The sequence below is a fragment of the Chionomys nivalis genome, chromosome 11, assembly GCF_950005125.1.
Source record: "Chionomys nivalis chromosome 11, mChiNiv1.1, whole genome shotgun sequence".
NCBI classification, from domain to species: domain Eukaryota; kingdom Metazoa; phylum Chordata; class Mammalia; order Rodentia; family Cricetidae; genus Chionomys; species Chionomys nivalis.
In genome coordinates, this window is record NC_080096.1 from 58995251 (window position 1) to 59017586 (window position 22336).

The 22336-nt window shown below is 39.3% G+C and overlaps 1 protein-coding gene across 1 annotated transcript in view; it reads right to left on the minus strand.

Moving 5' to 3' along the window:
- The window catches only part of Adamtsl1 (ADAMTS like 1), a 376638-nt gene that overhangs the window by 291592 nt on the left and 62710 nt on the right, over positions 1 to 22336 (minus strand). The window lies entirely within an intron of this gene.

A 22336-nucleotide genomic window follows, 5' to 3' on the forward strand; every position in this document is an offset into this window, starting at 1 on the left:
GGATTCATTCAAGGTTAAAGAAGATCAGATTTGATTGGTGAAGACCCCTTGAAAATCCCAGCTACCAACATAAAAAAATAATCTAAAAAATACTATGAGACAGATGATATATATATTTTACCAGCTCAAACATAAAACAAAAAGTCATCTTCAACTAAGTTATACACACTGCACATTCCATACTTGTGTTAATGCAGGTAGGTATGTTACCTTTGAAAATTATGTGTTTTCAGACCAAGGGTACCAGATACCAATGAAAATGGGTGGCCCATGTGACCCAGCCTTTCAGAGTGCAACTATTGTAGTTTCCTAAGAGTTCTGTATCCAGAACAGTCCAAGGCTGCTGACTGAGTTGGTCCAGTTTCACAGACTATTCAGAGAGGACTTCAGATAAGCCTTGCACTGTCCCATTGCACAGAGACTGGACAACAAATAATACAGCAAACTCTCCCAGGACTTGACCATTATCCCAATTTTCTTAGGGTCTCCCAAATATTCCAACATCCCTAGACAACAGAAAGGAACCTAGAGAACATGGCACTGACATTCCTAAGAGGGGGAGTGGGTGGTTTTTAGTTATTCAATGTACTGGTGACAAGTTGTTACTGGGGGTGCTAGAGAGTTAACTCAGAGGTTAAGCACACTGACTGCTCTTCCAGAGGTCCTGAGTTCAATTCCCAGCAACCACGTGGTGGCTTACAACCATCTGTAATGAGATCTGGTGCCCTCTGCAGGTCTGCAGGTATACATGCAGACAGAACACTGTATACATAATAAATAAATAAAACCTTTTTTAAAAAGTTGTTATTGGTAATGGTCAGGAAAAACAAAGGAGATTAGATCCAGGGATCTCATTTTGGAAAGAAAAAAAGGGGCTATAAAAATGACATAATAAAAAGGTAGATTATTGAATCTATTTTTAAACTAAAAAAATCCTACTAATCTTAAATATTATACATTGGTATGGATTTTTGTCTATTGATGTAAATTTAAGGTTATTTTTGTTAGAACATGCTATGCATATGTTTTTACTCTTGTTTAAGATATTGTACCTATGCTTCTCACTTAAAAATGTAAACTTCTAGTCCTCAAAAATTATTATTATAAACTATTCAGGATAATAAAGAAAAACAGGTTAGTAATTAATTACTGATAACAATCAAACTTATCATCATGTTAGGTATGTTTTTAAGGTCAAACATATATTTTAGATAAATAGATAGTCTTTAAACACTTCAAAGATATACAGAATATGGCTCTTAAAATGTTTTGTTAACATAGAACTTTTCATGACAATGAGACACATCTTCTCCTGGCAGCACCAATTCACTTCCAAAAAGATGACGGACATCAGAAAAACTACGCATGGAATTTGTTTTTAATGTGGCAAAACTAGACGTTTTTTCAAGAAACTCTTGTCTTGACTGCTGATATTATGTTGTACTAACTGGACAAGTAGAACACAAAAGAAAAAGATGTGTACTTTGCCAAGATAAGGCAAGGAAGTCATTCAATATTCCTGCTTCATAGAAAAGTCTGCCAGACATTCCACAGGACATATGGGATTGTAACTGCTGAACTTTGCCAAGACTACTTGGGACAGTCCTCCAAAAATTCTGCTTCATAGAAGAGTCTGCCAGATATTCTAGGCCTGTAGGCTGAAGACTGGATACCCCAACATTACAAAAAAACCTTGGGTGATTGTCCAGGCACCCAGATGTCTGTTATTTCTATAGGTTTGGAAGTGACTTGCATTGTAATTTCTGTTTACTCAAGTAATAATATATCCTCCTGGTGTCTTTGATGAAATTGAAGACTAGATAGTTATAGTTATACTTTTCATTAGTTATAACAGAAGATAAATTACATACAGAGCTTTGAACTCATCAAGATAGAATAAATAATAAAATGTTTTTTTTTAAATATGCCAAATACAGATGGACTGGACACTGTAAATATAATTCTAACCTGATAATTGTTCTTATTGTTTATAGCTTTATTATGTTAGTATAAAAACTAACATAATAAAAGGTGGAAATGTGGAATAATCTTTTTGTATGTTGTAAATATGTGTCACTCAGATTGGTTTAAAAAAAAGGCTGAATGGCCAACAGCTAGGCAGGATTTTCAGGGCCAAGAGAGCACTGGAAAGAAGAAAAGCAGAGTTGCAAGGAGAGGCCAGGACTTAGAGGAAACGGTATGGGCAGTACAGAATAAAAGTAATAAGGCCACGAGGAAGAAAGCAAATTGATAGAAATAGTTTAATTTAAATGTTATACACACTAGTTACAACAAGCTTAATTAATAAGAAGTCTCTGTGTGGTTATTTGGGAGTTGGCAGGCAGGACAGAAAAATCTCCCTGCAACTATTTGCTTTACTTTTTTATTATGCTTGGTTTTTCATTGTCTGTTTCTATATAGTAAAATCAACTTTGTAGAAGGACAGGGCAAATATTTGTTGAAAGACTCAAAGACACATCAAAAAATGGGAGAAATGCCATCTTTTTTATTGCAGAGATTCCAGTTCTATTTCTTAAAATTTCCAGGAATTTCAATCTTGGTTTCCTCACTGACAGAATGTTTAATTATTCCTTTTTAAGACATAAAGCCACAAGAACACTTATACATTTTAGACACAAGGAAAGTTGCATAGGTAGTCTTGCCTATTTTCTCAATAGGGAGATTGATATTTCTTCACTCATGTAAACAAATTTAATGGGGCAATATTAAGAAACATAAAATGTGCTGAAATCATTTATTATTTAAAAAATAGCCAGCCATTTATAAATTTTATTAAACACTTAAGTGGTACATGCATGTGCCATAAAATGCTAATGTTGAAGTCACAAGCTTTCTCCCCCCAGTTTTGGCCACCTGCTTATACTAACATCAGCATCATCATCAAGGGCATTCATTTGTGCAAGGCTGCTCCCTGCTATGGAAAGTGAAATTAAACAGACACAGTCCCTGCCCTGTCTAGACAGTCTGTATGGATACAATTCTATTATATTTCAAGAGCATAATATTTAAATTTCTAACATATCACTATGAGTGCAAAGAACAGAAGACGGGGTTGTGTTTGGAAGGTGGTACTCTAGGGAGTGAAGACCATTTGTGGCTCATTCCCCCACTTTTTCAAAGGCCAACAGACGATTTTCTAAGTTAGTACTAAAGGTTTGGGACACCATGCTTTCGTGTATTACATATGGTTTAAAGGTACTTGGTTTTTGTTCTTTTTCTTCCAGTACAAAAGGTTTGCAGATTTTGCTTTCACTTCTCCCTCTATTCTCAACACTTTGAGGAAATGGCAGATTCAGGGGAAAGGAGTGTTCTTGATATTGAATCATTAACCATTTTACTGCCTAAATATGACTCGGGTTTATGCTCAGTTAAACATCATTGCCATGATTTTTGTTTTATCATAAAACGTAATAAATTCTCCAATTTATCTCAGCTTTGGGTGTACCCTATTGTGTGCTCAGTGTAGTCACTAGACACTAGTGGATGTCGACCATGCTATGTTGAGTAGCTTCAATACATGCTCATCGAGGTCGACACACTGGACATCCAGAACGTGTGCAGAGGGACTCAGCAGCCCCACCCTGCTCGCTTTGTTACACTGTGTTATCTGGAAACAAATGGTTTGCCTGGCTAGTTTTTAATGTCTTCAGGCCTCTGAGAGCTGATCTAAGTGAAAATATTGAAAACATTTAGCTTTAAAAGTTCACTTTTCCCCTTCTTTGGGATAGTTTTTTATTTCAGTCCTTTTATTTTTTCTCCTTTGAACAATGCAGACTTTTGGAATCCAATTCCCTAGAGGTATTTGCAAGACTGGTTATAGTTTGTCATGTTAGACTCTTAAATTCTCTCAATTTTGAAAATATTCATTCCTTCAGGCTTTATTATTATTATTTTTAGTTCCTTTCTTTGAAATGGCTCCAATTTAGCAGTATCTTTTCTTAAATCAGCATTTCTGACTTTTTATTATTTTTTACTACAGTCTGAAATGAATGTTCTCCATTCCATCCCTGAATTAGCATATTTGGCTAGGTAATTTGTAAGACATTTTGTAATAGGGCACACCATTTCATTTTATAAGCACACAATTATACAATGTTATGTTCTCAGACTTGCATTTAACAAAATAGTTGTGGCGGGGAGTCAGGTTGGGGAAAGCAAGCACAAGGAGACATGTTTGCTAACAGATACTTAAACTGCAGATATTCCTAGTTCTTTATGTTTATTTTCAAGTGGAAGGGGATGAGCTTGAAGGGCGACAAAGGCACAAACATGAGGACTGAAGCCACTTTGAAACAAGTTTTCTTAAGCCAGGCATTTAAAATAAAAGAGGAAAAGACACAGTCAATCCTAGTCTAAAGACAGATGCCAGAGGAGGATAGCTATGTTTAATTTCTCTTTTGTTGTGTTTTAAAATATAGAACTTGTGGACTTTAAAAGGAACAAATAAATGAAACTGTTTGAAAAGAAAGACAAAACAAAATTAAGAAAACCAAAACTGAAAACAAGAACAAATGCCACGCAGACAAGTTGGAGAAGGCTCCTGCAACAGGTCTTCCTGGCCTCCCACAACTCACCTGTCTGAGCTCCCCTTTTGGTTCCCCTAAACTTTCACAGGGTAGTCTGTTTTCCTGGCATGGTGTCCAATCCCTGCTGCTTTTTTTGGAGGTACGCAACATGCAATACACCATCATGAGTGACCTGAAATGCCACTGGGCACTCCTGTGATGACATTTATATAGTGTCTGGTTTTGTGTTAGCCTGCGGAAGCTTCTGCACACTCACGTAAGACTTTACTGCTACCACGGGCTCAATTTACTGAAGGCTGAGGCTAGGACCGGAGGTGCTCCTCAGCTGTGAGACGGCTGCAAGACCGTAGAGAAAGATACTGATTCTTTAATCTGAGAATCCAGGGTCTACTCTCACCCTGACCATTGACATGAGTCCTGTGTGAAGATGGAGACACTTGAATGTGCTGTATTTTCTGTAGAGAGAGCACAGAGGACTCTCAGAGGGTCACAGGATACCAGCCGAGATTAGCTGAGACTTTCCTACAGATATCAGGACAAGGCCGAGCTGGGTTACCGTGGGCCAAGTGAGAGAAAGTTACTTGGCGCTTCCCTCCATTCCTTCCCTAATCTCTTTCTAACTTCCAAGTCAGTCAGGATTCCTACTGCAAACACAAACATTTAAGGTCAATGCCATGCAAAATAATTTTTGTAGCAGAAGTTTCTGGAAGCTTCATTATAGACACAGTTATGATACTTTCCAAAGGAAAATTCAGAACCCATACCTTGCTGCCTCTAAAATGCCTTTATTTTGTTGTTTAAACACAAATTTAATTAAAGTGACTTCTATGAATGTCTTAACATATGAAAACAATCAAACAATACTGAGTGCCAAGTTGACTGGGTTATAAGTTTAATGGATGACAACACTCAGTTTTGTTCCTATGTGCTCATGGTTCTTAGTTTGTTGATCTTGGAGCACGGACATGTTTTAAGAAACTAAGTAGAATCAGAAAAATGTATTTCCTAACATTGAAACCTCAGCATTTTGAGGTTGTCCTTTGAAGCTTAAAGCACAGGCCTTAAACGCCAGCCGCATCTTGGAGCTTTCTGCTCTGGGGTTCATTTTCTCTCCTTTCCCTACGAAAGACCTGTTTCCTTTTCTAGGTTGTGTTTGGGTAAAGGTAAAGAGCAAAACAAGCTGATTAATCATATATGGGGTGAGGTTTGCTGAAGCCGGGGCTTTCTGCTTAATCATGCTCATCAACTATTAATAGCTTGCACATGTTTGAAGCCCACAGCGACACTTAGCACCAGAAGCAGCAGGTTACAGTAACCAGGCAGTGCACCCAATGACAATCCTTGTCTGCATGGGGCATACGGATTAAAGGAGGAAGACAAGAACCGATATCAATAACATTGCAGCTTCATTCTAGTTACAGCATTGCCGGCAAGATAGGAGGCAACCTCAAAATTGGAGAGTTCTTTTAGGGTACAGGCTACCACCCTTCCTATTTGGTCTCCTCATCAAGCTGAATCTGGACATGGTAAAAGGAAAGTAAATGATGAAACTCTTATTCTTCAAGTCCTCTGTGCTGCTTCCAGAGCCTGAGACTTGAGCTGCCTCTCTGTCTTCCTGCATGGAATCCAAGGCAGCAATTACCTCTGGAGATTTCTGAATATCTTCCTCCTTTCTCACCAGCCAGCCACCACTTTATACTGGGGCATCTGCCTTTACCTTGATGCTTTGATTCTCTGGCAGACACGATCTTCTTCTGGTCATCCAATTGACTCCGTCAATGTACAAGTGCCACATTTGGCCTTTTCTGACAGCTTCCTGTCTGCTGTCCTTGAAAGAGGTCCTCTAGCACCTACTTCATGTCTTATCATTGCACCCAGCACATCCTGGGGCTTTCTATCTCTTCTATCTACAGTAATAAATCACTGTACCACGTCCCAAGGTTTTCCTATAATTTTGGCACAAAGTGCATACTAATTAACATCCATCCAAGAACAAATCAAGAGGCTTAATTTGTGTCAGAATGTCAGACTAGCTACTTCAAAAAAGCTTTCAACTATAAACAACCTTAAAAAATGAGACTTAAGTAAAAATAAAAAAATTAAATACACAAATGAGGACCGGAAGTTGAAGGAAATTGATTCTAATGGAAGTGTTGATTTCTGGAGGTTTAGACTTTTCTGCTTTAATATCCTGTAGTAGAAGGGAGCAGAGGTCATGTTTACAGGCACGTTGTGATCATGTTTATTATTAGGGAAATAACAATATAGGGAAGAGAAAGACACTGAGCTCCTCTAGAAGGCCAAGCTCTGCACACAGTAAAAAGGTCTATGGCCGCTAAAACCTTGTGGGATGTGTACATAAGAAGTTGGATCTCTTGCTGACAGAAGGTTTTCAGATAAACAAAATCCCGAATGACAGTAAAATGGCGGACACAAATCATCATATATTGTTGCACGAAGGTGAACTCTAACATCAGCTAAGCCTTTGGGTGGGAATGGTGCATCGGTGTAGGCTCATCACCTTTAAGAACTGTATGCCTGCAGTACGGCAAGCCGACAGTGAGGAAGCAATGCATGGTGATAAAGGCAGACATGGAGTGGTCTACTGATTCCTGCCCAGTTTACAGCTCTAAGAAACTTACGTGTTTGGTTGCTGTTGTCTAAAAGAACATGGGCTGGTGGAGAGTGCTGAGGCTGTATGCTTGATCTCTCTCTCTCTTTCTCTCTCTCTCACACACACACACACATACACACACACACACACTTACATGTACACACAAATGGATACAAGCACACCCTTGAAACCAACATCACATCAATAACTGGAAGAGGAAATGTGTCTACAGTAAATTTCAGCAACAATTCTTCAAACAGTTTGGAATTTAAAATGCCTCATAAATGATCAGAGGCTATAACGTTCCACCATGGCATTGTGAGTCTTAAAGCACAGATGCCACTCACTGAGATTTAGGGAGTAATTTTCCTCCTCTCATTGAGCCCCATTCTAGATTTCTGGCATCTAATCCTGTTACTCTCAAGTATATGCATTACAAAAAGTAGAAACTAAGGTCTTTAAATGAGAGAAAAGAGGCAGTATTTATCTTCCTGGGCCTGGGCTACTCCACTTAATATTTTCAGTTCTCTTTGCTTTCCTGAAAGTTGCATACTTGTATTTTCTTTGCAGAGGAATAAAACTGTGTATATGTGTTATGTTTTCATTAGCCTTTCACTGGAATATAGGCTTATTCTACTTCCTTACTGCTGTACACAGAGCAGCAATCAACATAGATAAGCAAGTATCTTTGTGGTAGGATATACAGTCCTATGGGTATACGCCCAGCCGTGGTATGGTTGGATCACATGCAAGATCTACTTTTATTAGCTTTTTGAGAAACCTCCACACTACTGCACATGCTGATAGTCTACCAACACTGAATAGGTTCCACTTCTCTACATGATTCCAGAATTTATTATCATTTGTTTTCTTGATGAAATCCATTCTGACAGGGCTGAGATAGGAATCTCAGGAAGAGCTTTAATTTCCATTTTCATGACGACTAAGGATATTGAATACTCTAAAAATATTTAATGGCCATCTACGTTTCTTCTATTGAGATTTCTCTATTCAGCTCCTAAGTATATATTGTTTTATTTGTTTACAGGTTCATATTACTTGGTTCTTGGTATATTACAGATATTAGTTCTCTGTAGCTGCAGAGAAGGTAAAGATTGTCCCCCCGTTTGTAAGTTGCCTCTCTGATTGATTTTCGGCTTCTTTTACAGTAAGAAGCTTTCCAATTTCATGAGGTCCCACTTGACAATAATTGGCCTTATGAGTGTCTGGAGTCATATTCAGAAAGTCCTTATCTGTACCTATATCTTAAAGCATATTCTCTATACTTTCAGCTAGCAATATTGAAAGTTTTGGATCTTGTCCTAAGGCCTCTGATACATTTGGAATTGATTTTTGAGCAAGATGAGAGATGAGACTCTGCTTCATCCTTTTACATGTGGATATCCTGTTTTCCCAGCTCCATTTGTTGAAGAGGCTGGCTATTCTCCAACGAGAATTTTTGGCACTTTGTCAAAGTAAGGTGGCTTCAGCTATGGAGGTTTGTGCCTGACTTATCTACCCTGTCCCCTTGGTCTGTATGTCTGTTTTTGTGCCTGTTTTTATTACCAAGCCTCTGTACAACCAGAAATCAAGTAGGATGACACCTTCAGCATTATTCTTTTTGCCTGGGGTTGCTTGGCCACCCAAGTCTTTTGGACTCATTACTAAGTTTAAGTCTGTCTTACTATTTCTGTGAAAATGTTTTTATTTTGATGGGGATTGCATTGAATCTGCAGATTACTTTTACTAAGATAGCAATTTTTGCAATATTGATCCTTTCAGTCCATGAGCACTGGGAAAGTGGGGTCTTTTCATCTTCTAGTGTTTCCTTCAGTTTATATTTTGAGGGTTTTAAAGTATTTACTATTCAACTCATTTACTCTTTTGGTTAGGCTAATTCCAAAGTATTTCTGAGGCAATTTTGAATGGAATTATTTATTTGGTTCCTTCCTCGTTATGTTTATGATTGGTATGCAGAAAGACTATAGAATTTTGGTTAATTGTTTATCCTGCCTGTTCTCTGAAAGTATTGATTAGTTTTAAGAGTTTTCAGAAGCAGTCTTTAAACTCATATATATAGAATCATGTTTTCTACAAATAAGGGTGCTGTGACTTCAGCCTTCGTCATTTGTATCCCATTTCTCTGCTTCTTTGTCTCTCTGTCACAGCTAAGTCTTCTAGCACTACGCTGAGTAAAGGTGGAAAGAGTGATCACACTTGTGTCTGATTTTAGTGGAAACTGCTTAATTTTTTCCATTTAATATAATATAGTATAATATAATATAGGGTTGTCACATGTAGTCTTTATTATTTTATGTTCCTTCTATTTCAAGGAATTTTCTTGAATTTTATTATGTAGGGGTGTTGGATTTTGAAAAGTTTAACTTTTCTTCCATGAATCTATTAAAATGACCATGTAAGTGGGGTTTTGCTCAGTGGTAGGGCATTTGATTGAAGAATGATCACTTAGTTTCTGTCCTTCAGTCCATTTAATTTATACCACTTATTGACATAAGTATATTGAACCATCCTTATATCTGTGGGGTAAAGTGTACTTGATCCAAATGAATAACTATTTTTAATGTTTTCTTAAATTTTGTTTGCAAATATTTTGTTAAGAATATTTTCACATATGTTCATCAAGGAGATTGACGTAGAATTTTCTTTTTTCTTTTTTTTTGTTAGGTTTGTAAAGAGATTTTGGTATTGTTCTTTCCTTTTGTATATAGAATGGTGTGGTGTGAGAAGCATTGGTTTTGCTATCAATGGATTCTTCTTTTTTTTTCTTTTTATTTATTTATTTATTAGAGATTTCTGCCTCCTCCCCGCCACCGCCTCCCATTTCCCTCCCCCTCCCTCGATTAAGTCCCCCTCCCTTGTCAGCCCTAAGAGCAATCCGGGTTCCCTGCCCTGCGGGAAGTCCAAGGACCACCCACCTCCATCCAGGTCTAGTAAGGTGAGCATCCAAACTGCCTAGGCTCCCACAAAGCCAGTACGTGCAGTAGGATAAAAAATCCATTGCCATTGTTCTTGAGTTCTCAGTAGTCCTCATTGTCCGCTATGTTCAGCGAGACTGGTTTTATCCCATGCTTTTTCAGACCCAGGCCAGCTGGCCTTGGTGGGTTCCCGATAGAACATCCCCATTGTCTCAGTGTGTGGGTGCACCCCTCGCAGTCCTGAGTTCCTTGCTCGTGCTCTCTCTCCTTCTGCTCCTGATTTGGACCTTGAGATTTCAGTCTGGTGCTCCAATGTGGGTCTCTGTCTCTGTCTCCTTTCATCGCCTGATGAATGTTAATATTCAGGAGGATGCTTATATGTTTTTCTTTGGGTTCCCCTACTTATTTAGCATCTCTAGGATCTCAGATTATAGGCTCAATGTCCTTTATTTATGGCTAGAAACCAAATATGAGTGAGTACATCCCATGTTCCTCTTTTTGGGTCTGGCTTAACTCACTCAGGATAGTGTTTTCTATTTCCGTCCATTTGTATGCAAAATTCAAGGAGTCATTGTTTTTTTACTGCTGAGTAGTACTCTAATATGTATATATTCCATACTTTCTTCATCGATTCTTCCATTGAAGGGCATCTAGGTTCTGGCTATTACAAATAATGCCGCTGTGGCCGGGCGGTGGTGGCGCACGCCTTTAATCCCAGCACTTGGGAGGCAGAGGCAGGCGGATCTCTGTGAGTTCGAGACCAGCCTGGTCTACAGAGCTAGTTCCAGGACAGGCTCCAAAGCCACAGAGAAACCCTGTCTCGAAAAACCCAAAAAAAAAATAATAATAATGCTGCTACGAATATAGTTGAGCATATACTTTTGTTGTATGATAGGGAATCTCTTGGGTATATTCCCAAGAGTGGTATTGCTGGGTCCAGGGGTAGGTTGATCCCCAATTTCCTGAGAAACCGCCATACTGCTTTCCAAAGTGGTTGCACAAGTTTGCATTCCCACCAGCAATGGATGAGTGTACCCCTTTCTCCACAACCTCTCTAGCAAAGGCTATCATTGGTGTTTTTGATTTTAGCCATTCTGACAGGTGTAAGATGATATCTTAAAGTTGTCTTGATTTGCATTTCCATGATTGCTAAGGAAGTTGAGCATGATCTTAAGTGTCTTTTGGCCATTTGAACTTCTTCTGTTGATAATTCTCTGTTCAGCTCAGTCCCCCCCCCCACAGTGATTTGGGAAGAATTATAAATTAAGAAAATATAAGATAAAAACATCTAGTATCTTGAAGTGTGCTTGAACAAACCTTGACTTCATGAAGTGTCTAATCTGTAGTTAATAACCATGAGCTGGTGATTGTTGAACTTTGAGTGGATAGACCACATAATTAGTCTGTCTAATAAAAGCAGAGCTGAACACTAACAACATTATCACAGAACAGAGTCAAGAGAGTTAAAAGGTTCTGGGAAAAGTGAATTATTTCAAGTAGAACACTATATAACTGTGTTCTCTAATTATATATGTTAAAATTTAGGGTAGCTACTAAGAAAATAGAAATATGTAAATATATTTCTATCTATCTATCTATCTATCTATCTATCTATCTATCTATCTATCTATCTATCTATCTATCATCTATCTATCCATCCATCCAACCAGAAGAGGAAGAAATATAGTAAGAGAAGGTTAAAGGGGTTTCCTAAGTTCAAAGGAAGTATGAAAAGAAATGAAAACCGGACAGCTGGTAGAAGTGGCACCAAACACAGGCAAAGCAAGCAAAGATCATCTGGGTAAGAACAGAGTGGGGTGTTTGGTTTTTGCATTAGACACTTGGAGCAAATATTGAGGAAGGCTGGAAGTGAATGAACAGAAAATGATGTACTAAGATAATCTAATCAAATGGAAATTAAATAGCTATATCCACATCAGAAAACATAGACTTTAAGGCAAAATATTATTGCTACTGAGAAGGATGATCAAGGTAGTTACTAAGTTATGGGAAAAGTTTCTGCTCCTTATGAAGACAGAATAAATTTTAAGCCAGGTGTGAGTTCAAGCTTGCACTGGGATGTAGGATGAGGGAGTCAAATAAATAAATAAATAAATAAATAAATAAATAAATAAATAAATAAAGAAACAACAATGAACATTATCATTTGTCTATTTAATAAAATGGAAACAAGACAGTCCACAGTGGCCAACAAATGAAATTAGCAAATTCATACATATGACAGATTTTAAAAATCATTTTCTTGAGCATGTCAAAAATCCCTGAAGAAAGAGAGCTCAAATCACATTCAAAATATTTATTATTTTTCATCGTGGGTGTATGTGTATGTCTGTTTTCAAGTATATATGCACATGAACAGGCCAGAGGTCAATGCCTAGTGTTTCCTCAATTTCTCTCCACCTTATTGTTTTGAGACAGGGTCTCTTACTGAACCTGGAGCTCAATTCTTTGTCAAGAGTAGCTGACCAGTCACCCCAGAGCCCCATCTGTCTGCCTTTCCAGTGCTGGGATTAGAGGTGCCTGTCACCACACTTGATTTTACATAGGGCTAAAATGAACTCATCTTCATACTTGTGCGTTAAATAATTTACTGACAATCATCTCTCCAGCCCCTCCACTATGTTTAATATTACTCATGTACAGAAGTTTGCTTCTCCCTCCACATCAGGGAACGCATGTTTTCCAGAGCATACACAGACACATAAAGCAAAATCTTAGAACCTCAGCTTAGAAATAGAATGAAAAGACTATTAAGAATAATGATGCAATTGTTAGAGGTAAATCAATATAATGTTTAGCTCTCATATATTTAGAAGTTACAGAAGATGCTTGTAAATAATTTATCCCCTGAAGAAAATAGGGACTTTTAACATATCTGAGACCGAGTGACAGTATCCTCACAGCACCATGAGAGGCAACCAACCAAAGCGCATGCATGAGACCTGTGAAAACTGAAAAAGAAGGCTGTGAGTGGGAACGAGGGAGATAAAAGAAGAAAAGTTTCAACCAGACAAAACCTGGAAGTTGGGGTTTCAACAAGCCCAAGGCCGCTGCTTAAAAAGGTCAAGATAACGGTCTTCTGAAAGAGCTTCATTAGATGATACTATGTACAAAACAGAAGTCTCAAACACTGTTAGAGTCGTAAGAGAGGACCCAGGCAGAGTTAAAGACTGCTACAGCAAAGTCTGACCTCAAGAAGAAAGAGAAAGAGCACATGTCCATGGAGATGCCACACATGCTGGGTGCTGCCCTCCACTTTACATATATCAGTGGATTCAATCCTTACAGCAGCCAAATGGGTCCTGTCTCACAGTCAAGAAAATCCAGGAACTGGGGTGGCTGAACCAGCAGTGTGACTGCCAAACTCAGTGTGAATAAGCCTCCAAAGATGCTGAATCCCTAGGCTGTAGAACCGGGTATGAATATTACATTGCATTGTAAAAAGGACATTACTAATTCACTGATGATAATAAACCCTAAGACAGGAGGAGTGGCCTGTATTTTGCAGATCAATGTAAAACAAACTTCCCCTGACTAGAGTAAGAACAATGGTCACAAAAGAACCAGACTCAAAGCTCAAGGAGCATCCACGCACTGTTTTTAGCTCTGAGATATAAGAGCCCAAAAGAGGCTTCTTGGGCTGTCATGGCCACCAACAAGAGGCCAGAAATGGAAGAGGGGCTTCTGGCTTACAACAGCGAAGAACTGAACTTGACTGACAGCCTAGCTAAGTTTGGAACTGGATTCCTTGCTGGAACCTCCAAAGAACATTCCACCTCCCGATACATTGATTTTGGCTTTGCGAAACAAAACAAATGAGCCCCTGATCCACACCGTTGCTACCCTTGTACAGGATGACAAAATAGCACATTTATACTGTTCTAAGCACATACGTTCTTGACATTTTGTTATGACTCAATAGAAAACTGATACAGTTAGTATAGTGACTGTTGATGATAATTTTGTTTATTTAATATTTCTATATTAATATAGTAGCTCCTAGAGAGTGGTATTGTATGATTTAAACTTTTGAGTCTGTATTACAATAATAGAAATAGAATCCATAGCTTTCAAAGTAGCAGAGGCAAACCTAGAAAACAAAGAAAATCTTCACAATTGTTAAGTTGTCTATTAAGTGTGGTGACACCTGATGTTTTCCCTTTTCTACCTACTCTTAAATCGTCAGTGAGGCTGTAAGACAGAAGCCCCTCTTTCATTGCTGGCCACATGTTGGTGGTCATGACAGGCCAAGAAGCCTCTTTAGGGCTCTTCCTTATATCTCAGAGCTAGAAACGGAGCACGGACACACTGACCATGGCAGTCAGGCTGCATTAGCTGATTCTGAAAATACTGACTGCCCACCAGTCTATCTGGTCTAAAGCAGCACTGCACTTCTGGTCTGAGGACTTTTTTCTTTCTTTACTTTTTTCTGGACTATTCTGCTATTCCCTATATTTTGTTTGGAATATCCTGTTAGAAGTATGTTGGAAATAACTTTCCTTTTTTTTTTACAATAAAATTTCTGTAATAATTTACTATACTTTGAGTAAAGCTTTTGATTGTCACAGTCAATTTTCTTTATTTCAGATCTAGAATTTATCCTATCTATGGAGAGTTTAATTTTGATTGCTATATTTTTCTATTATAAATTTCTATTTTTTGTTTGTTTTACCTCATTTCTACCTTTTCCACTAATATTTTCATAGTTTCCACCTAGTTAATTCTCTTATTTGTGGTAGTAAAGTCCTACATAGTTGTCATGAACCTTGAATTAGCAAATGCTGAATTCATTACCACAGGAGAATTTAGTCTTTGAGCCTCCTTCATGTTCATCATACTTTAAGTCAATTTATCGAAAGAAAAACTTGTTTGATTATATTTCTCTTTGAGGACACCACATTTAATAGATGTTGTTGACTCATTAACAGTGAACTCATCCTCAACAGCCCAACAGTTCATGACTCAAGGAATCACATCTAACAACCATGTCTTCTCTGAGGCACATCATAGCCTTCTTGAGCTAAGAACAGATAACACTTCAACCTTATGCTTGTGGGCCATTTTAAACAGCAAAATCACTCATACGAAAACACAAAAATGTGACACTAAGTAGATAAACATACACACACACACGTGCACACACAGACACACACACACACATGCAGAGCCACTCTAACAGTGTGAGAGCTGACTCAAGCAGGCAATGTCACCTTGTTCGACCCAAGCTGGGAATGCAAGCTCAGATTTTTTCTCTGCCCTTCCCTGTCCACGAATGACCACAAAAGCACACCACAAATACTTACGTGAGGATTGCAAACACATTTTCGCAAGTAGGCAAATTTACAAGGACCTGAACTCAGGAATAAATCAATTTTGATGTTCTTGGTCAAACAGTGTCTCACACTTTTATCTGGAGCAAATATTAATTTTTTGGCTTTCTTGGTATTGTGTTTCTTTCATGTGCTTTGGAATTTTTATTTGCAGACAAAGAATGGTCTTTCCCCTGCTCTAATAGTTTTATGATTATCTCCATGTGGTTCACACAACTCCCAGTCCTGAGTCAGATTCTCTACTGGAATTTGGGGATTTGTGCCATAAGAAGAAAATTTTAAATCCAGCCCCAGAGTCACAATGTGTCTTGAAGAGATTCTGTTTATGATGATACCTAATTTCTCTAGCCTGTCTTAGACCTGTAGGTGTAGACAATGCTTTCACCCCAAGCAAAGCCTTTTTTCTAACCAAGAATTCTGTCAAAGTTTCTAACATCAAGTTTCTGGCCTAGCCTCCATCCTGATTCTCCTGTGAAGTCAGTGGAGCTCTAGCTGCCCTCAGGAGTGAGGATGCTGCTGACCTCTGTGCACTCCTAGACTTGGATCCTGAAGCTGTACCAACAACGCAACTACCATTTTTCGCTTATGATCCACTTGTGGTCTATGGAAATTTTTATCAAGTCTTTCGAAATGGCTGTGCCACTCCACTGATTATTATCATTTTATAAAAGTTTGATATTGTTACTTGTTCAGAAAGGGAAGAATGACCTGAGCTGGCTTTCTTTGCTTTTGTTTTGCTATTTTTATATAGCTTATCTCTTTCTGCATTGGATTACTGGAATATTTTGGTCTTTCTTTTCTTCCTTCCTCCAATTTCAAAACATTTGAGGGGAGAAAAAAAATCCTATACAAACTTTTACATCTTCATTTTTTCCTAGGGCAGTGCCTTGGACATAGTTGATAAAAATCTATGAAATTGAATTCACGACAATTGAATTTGATTTAAAAGTAATGGGAGAGAAAGTATGCATCACATCTTTGAAAGAAATGCCTACTTGGTAATGAGAACTGTACAAAATATATATAAGATGAAGATTTTCCTCCTAGGTGAAGTCTAGTGAACTTCTTAGACTGCTTACCGGAACACAGGCACTTTGAAAAGACTCATGGTACAGAGATTTGCTGCATGGTACAGAGAAGCTTTAGAGGGGACGTTTGTGACTGTGGTAGGTGAAAGCAGAGCTGTCCTGGATAAAACAAGGCTGCATTTCAAGAAACTGGCCATCTGCAGCTTAGGCGGATGTGATGCTACAGTTCCATATTGATTGAGAGGCTTATGTGAAGTATATTCAAGCCTGGAGTAATTCAAACAAAATTGATTCAAACACTAATTTTAGGGAAAAAAAAGTTAAAAATGATTCATTTTGAAATATACTGCTGAATTAAATTTTAAATACATTGCTTGAGATAAAAAAGCCAGAAAAAAATACAGGACATAAGTGGGGATGAGTTATGAAGGAAAAGAAAGGAAGAGAAAAGTGAAGGAAAAGAAACATTGTTAAAGCCTTTTCATCCTCTCTCTCTCTAATGACCATGTTTCCCTCAAAATACTGAACTGCAACCTGGAACTTGAACCACATATTCTCGAAAACCAATGCTGGCTAATGCTTAGAGCAAGATTATAAGGAAAATGTAGCAAGACCTCAAAAGGAACCTTTCTTAAAAGTCATAACTTCCTCTGTAAAGAAACAGGATATTTAAAATACAAAAGGCACAGTTCCTAGAATAAAGAATTGCAACATGGTATAAAAGCTAGCTCATCCATTAAACAATGGCCCCGCTCACAATGCACAGCGCAAAGGCCTGTGGGAGATCTTTCAGAGCAAAATCCCTGAGCATCACTGTTGCTTGACCTTCAACATATCTTGGTGTTAATCAGAAGATTTGCTGTTGCTTATCAGTTTGAGGCTCGGGGAAGGCAGCCTGAACACAAACAAGTATCTGCAAGTTAGCAGCCCATGCATGGCAGCTTGTTTGGTCTCAATCCACAGGGCGCTCTGCCAAAGATGAGCAGCAGCAGTCATTTCTCTCTAAATCACTGTCAAGACCCCCACTTCAGGCTGCTATTTGGTTCACCAGAGGCCAGCACACATCCTACAGAATCCAGAAACTAGGATTTGAGAAAGGCAATCCTGAAGAGGACTGACTTACACATTTATATCTTCTTGACAAGCAGTGGGGCTCCCAGGGAAGTGAACTAGGGGTGTTTCATGCTTGGATGCTCAGATTTGCTCTTCTGCCTGTATTTAATTTGCCCAAGCAAAGTTCGAAGCAGTTCATATGCTTTTAACCTGGCAGAATTGTTTTTGTTTTTTTTTTTTTTTTTTTTTTTTTTACTTATTTATTTATTTTTATTCTTTTTTAATTAAAATTTCCACCTGCTCCCCATTTCCCATTTCCCTCCCCTCCTCCCAAATATTGCCCTCCCCCCACTTCCCTCCCCCTATCCCCACTCCTCTTCTCCTCCCCCCACTCCATTCCCCCTCCCTCTCGATACTGAAGAGCAGTCCAAATTCCCTGCCCTGCGGGAAGACCAAGGTCCTTCTATCTACGTCCAGAAAGGTGAGCGTCCAAACAGGCTAAGCTCCCACAAAGCCAGTTCATGTATTAGGATCGAAACCTGGCAGAATTGTAATTGCCACGATAAACTTGAATATCGCTTTTCTTAAAAAAATATATATATATTGTTTAAAAATTGTTTGGCCTTTAAAAGCCACTTCTATTTCAGTTTTGTTCTTTGCTGAATGAGAGTTAGCCTAGATCATCTCATGCTTGTCTCACAATGTTAGGAGAACAGGCTTTGATATTTGCGAATCGGACAGGGCCACGTTAAGCTGTGGGAGCTATTTTTCATTTAATGTTCCAATTTCTTTATCGATAAAACTGGGGCATTACCCATTTTTCAGAAGTTGTGAGAACTAAATGATCTAGGCAGTGAAAGTCACTATAAACCATGACTGACAGAGGGTAGATATGAAAAGTGTCGGTGTTTCTTTCTTCCAATAGTCTACATCTATGATTCTAGCCCTAGATACATGATCAGTTTTTATATGTTACTTCAGGGAAAAGTGGTGTGACATAGATTAACTATCATTACCTCACTTGGTCCTTTTGGCTAAGGCAAAGAGAGAAACCATTGATGTTTGTGTAAGGCCATGGAATTAGCTGACATTCCTGGCAGCATCCCTCAATACGATGATATATTCTAACTCTATCGAAAGATGGAGTCACCCTTGGATTCTACTCACCAGTTGAAACGTTAACTGATAAAACTTTTAATCTGCAAAAGACCTTCGGCTAGCATGATACTATTACTAATGAGAGGCACACTGGCTAAAGGTCTGTCTGAACATTCACCTTGGTGTTTCACATCTGGAAACACCGACGGAAGCAAACCCTAGGGTTGACTGAGTAGATATTTCTGCTCATATGCAAACGATAGGACAACAGACGCTGACATGAGCTGTCAATCCACATGGAAGCAATGTAGCACGTTGGTTTCTTCTTGGCCAGCATCACTGGAGTGGGAGTATAGACACAATCCTACAGTTTAGAAAAGTCAGCTCATGATGCTCCAACGCCATTCCCAACCATTGTCAACTTTCCTCTGACCATCCCTATGAGATAACGCTCATCAAAAATTCAAGTATTAGTAATTTGGGAGAAAATACACCAGAAAGAGGTCATCATACAGAAGCTAGTTGTATCAATATATAATTTTTAAATATCTTCTGTAACCCTTTGGAGTTCTTCATACACCTTGAGTTAAATATAGGAATGGAATTGTCCCCTAGATAGGGGACTTTGTTCTGGAAGAAAATGTGCAGTTTTCCTGAATGTTCACAATGGGATTCTCTTGGTTTCTGTTTCTCTGGTTCTCGCCCTCTCTCCTAGAGAGTCCTACTGCCATTGACTTCATCTTTGCCAAGCAAATGTCAAAAAATACCCCACCAAAATTTACCGAGCACCACTCTCACGCACTTGTTTGCATGGCTGCACTCACCCATAGAGGAGAATTACAAAGCTAGCAGGGCTGTTATTCTTGCCTTACAATTTAGGAAACGGAGGCTACAAGACATTAGAGAGCTTTTTACCCCGAACACAGAGTTTGTACCAAGTCTGAGTTCTTTCAACGGAGCAGTGTTTACACCAGACCTCTCCCGGGAGAGGTCAGGTTTGAGGGAAGGGATACAAAATTGAGAACACATGAAGGAGAAAGTAAAAGTGGAGAATTAGGAGTCCCATAAAGATATGTCAAAAAGGCATTAGGAAAGAAAGGAAATGTGGGAGCAGTCAGGAGAAGGCTGAGGGGAGAGGAAAAGCAGAAGGCGCAGCCCATGAGCACGGGGGACACCCAGTACACTTGGCTAGTCGCCCAGCCACGAGCACAGCACAGACACCGAGAGCCACAGGAAGGAATCTGTGAACCATTAAAAATTGTTTATTTCTTTATGCCACAAATGATAAAACAGTCATAAAATGCAACGGTTGTTTTCCCAGAGTAATCGCTGTGAATATTTTCAACCGTTCTTCTAAATGCTTCGGTGTTTAACCGGTGTAAAAGAAATGATGTGTTTTGAACCACAATCAACCTCCAGCTGTCACACAGCATACTGTGTACACACAGAGGTTAATGTACGCACAAGATCCTCAAAGCTGACCTAGTCCTGATGCTATCTCAGGCTGGACAGGAGCTCTCTCCTCCAAGATATAAAGTCACTCATCATTTGTCTCTTGCGAAAGTGTTTGCCTTTGTTATCTGACTCCATCATAAATAATACTAATGTAGTAGTAATAATAATCAATGCGAGGGGCCCAAACCCAGGGAAAGAGAACACTGTTGAAAATATTATCCCTCAAGACACCAATTTCTTCCCAATGCCCCGTAGGGGAAAGACACACAGAAATCCAACATACTTTAACCAGGTTAGTCACCGTCTGACGCTGACCCTGGCTTTGTGGTAAGCTGGACTTCACATGGTAGATGCTAATTGGTCACTTGGATATCGTTGAGAGTTTTGTACCAATTCAAACCCCATATTTTTTCTGGCTTAGAACAGCCAACAATTATAGCTGCTAAACAAACACCTAGCCTAGCCTAAGAAGGAGGCTTTGGATTAGAAAGAACGGGGCTCTGTACATCTGAGCCTTAGCCAGAGATGAGGTCTGGTGCTCTTATTCCAGACTCCCTGGCCACTTGTAAAAGAGTGACAAGTTCCCCATGCCACCAGAGTAAGGCTAGTCTTCAGAGGCTCACAATGATCTAATAATTCACCTTTTCAAAATAATGTCTCCCTTCCCATTTTTTTTTGTCTTTTTCTAGGGTTTCTGTATGTAATAACTCTGGCTTCCTGGAACTATCTTTTTGTTGACCAGGTGGGCCTCAACCTCACAGAAATCTGCCCGCCTCTGCCTCCTGAGTGCTGAGATTAAAGACTGATATGCCATATTTTGGGGATACTCATGGGAGACCTGCTTTTTCCTAAACAGAAACAGAGGACAAGTGGATTGAGGGTGGGAATAGAAGGGGGGGAGTGGGGCGGGGTTGGGAAGAGAGGAAGAAGGGGGGAAATTGTGGTCAAGATGTAGAACAAACAAACAAATGAATGGATGTATTAAAAAGTAATAATGTCTCCCTTGGGGCTGGAGATATAGTTCAGTTATCAGAGTGCTGGCCAGCATGTATGAAGGAGACTATATAACCTAGGTATCCTGGCTTATGCCTATAAACTCAACACTTGGGAGATGGGAACAGGAAGATCAAGAATTCAATCTTCTTTGACTGCATAGAAAATTGGAGGCCAGTCTGGGTAATATGAGATGTCTAAAACTCAAAAAGTAAAAATGTCTCTTTAAAAGAGTATTTTGTACAAAGATGGGACATTGGTATCAAGCACATAGCCAGCAATGGCAATTTCCAGCTCAGATCGGCTCTTCCAGCGATTCGGCGTGGCTATCGGCCTTCAGTGTTCCCAGAACACAACAGTGAAGGAGAGATCTTTAAGTCCCCCCACTTCTCTGACCCATACACCTAAGCGCTCCAGAGATTCCCCAAGTACAAAGTACATGTAGAAGCTGGAGGGGATCTTAGTCCCAGATTTCCTCTAGAGCAGTGGTTCTCAACCTTCCTAATTTAGGGTGCAACCCTTTAACACAGTTCATGTTGTGAACTCAACCATGAAATTATTTCATTGCTACTTCATCACTGTAATTTTGCTGTGGTTGTGAATCGTAATATAAATAGATGCAACCCTCAAAGGGGTTGTGACCCTCAGGTTGAGGATCACTGCCTAATCCTACCTGAAGAGGACATGCCCTAGCCGACTTACAGTGATCTAAGAGATGACCTCAGCACAAGGGAATTTTTCTATTTTCAGCTGCCCAGGACAAGGCATGAAGAATGGATGGGCCTTGTGAGAAGCACATTTCTTTGGTCCCTGCTGGAGAGCGTGAGTCAGCCGCAGGGAGCCGCAGCCAGGATGCTGAGGGTAACCTTGGAAGGCCCTCTGGTAGGTGGAGATCTTGAACATTTATTAGGAAGAAACCAACATTCTTTCCCTCAGAATCTCCTTCCCACTTAAGAGACTTTGTACTTGAGGTTAAGAAATCCCTCCATGCCTTCTATATATTTTGCCTGAGAGGGGCTGGCTTGCAGCCTGGGAGAGGAAACAGAGTGGGTGGTTAGAGTAGCTAGTTTCTTGTCAGCCTCTCTTCCCAAGAAAGCCCATCACTCTGAGTGAGCAGCTAGGAATGCCCCCATAAATAACATGCAGGGTGAGTTCAGACTTCAGCTCAGATAAATATCTCACCTCTTTCCCCACAAGAAGCCTTGTGCTGCACCTCATAATACCACACACCAGGGTCTGAAGCAATCTAGGCCCCTTCAGA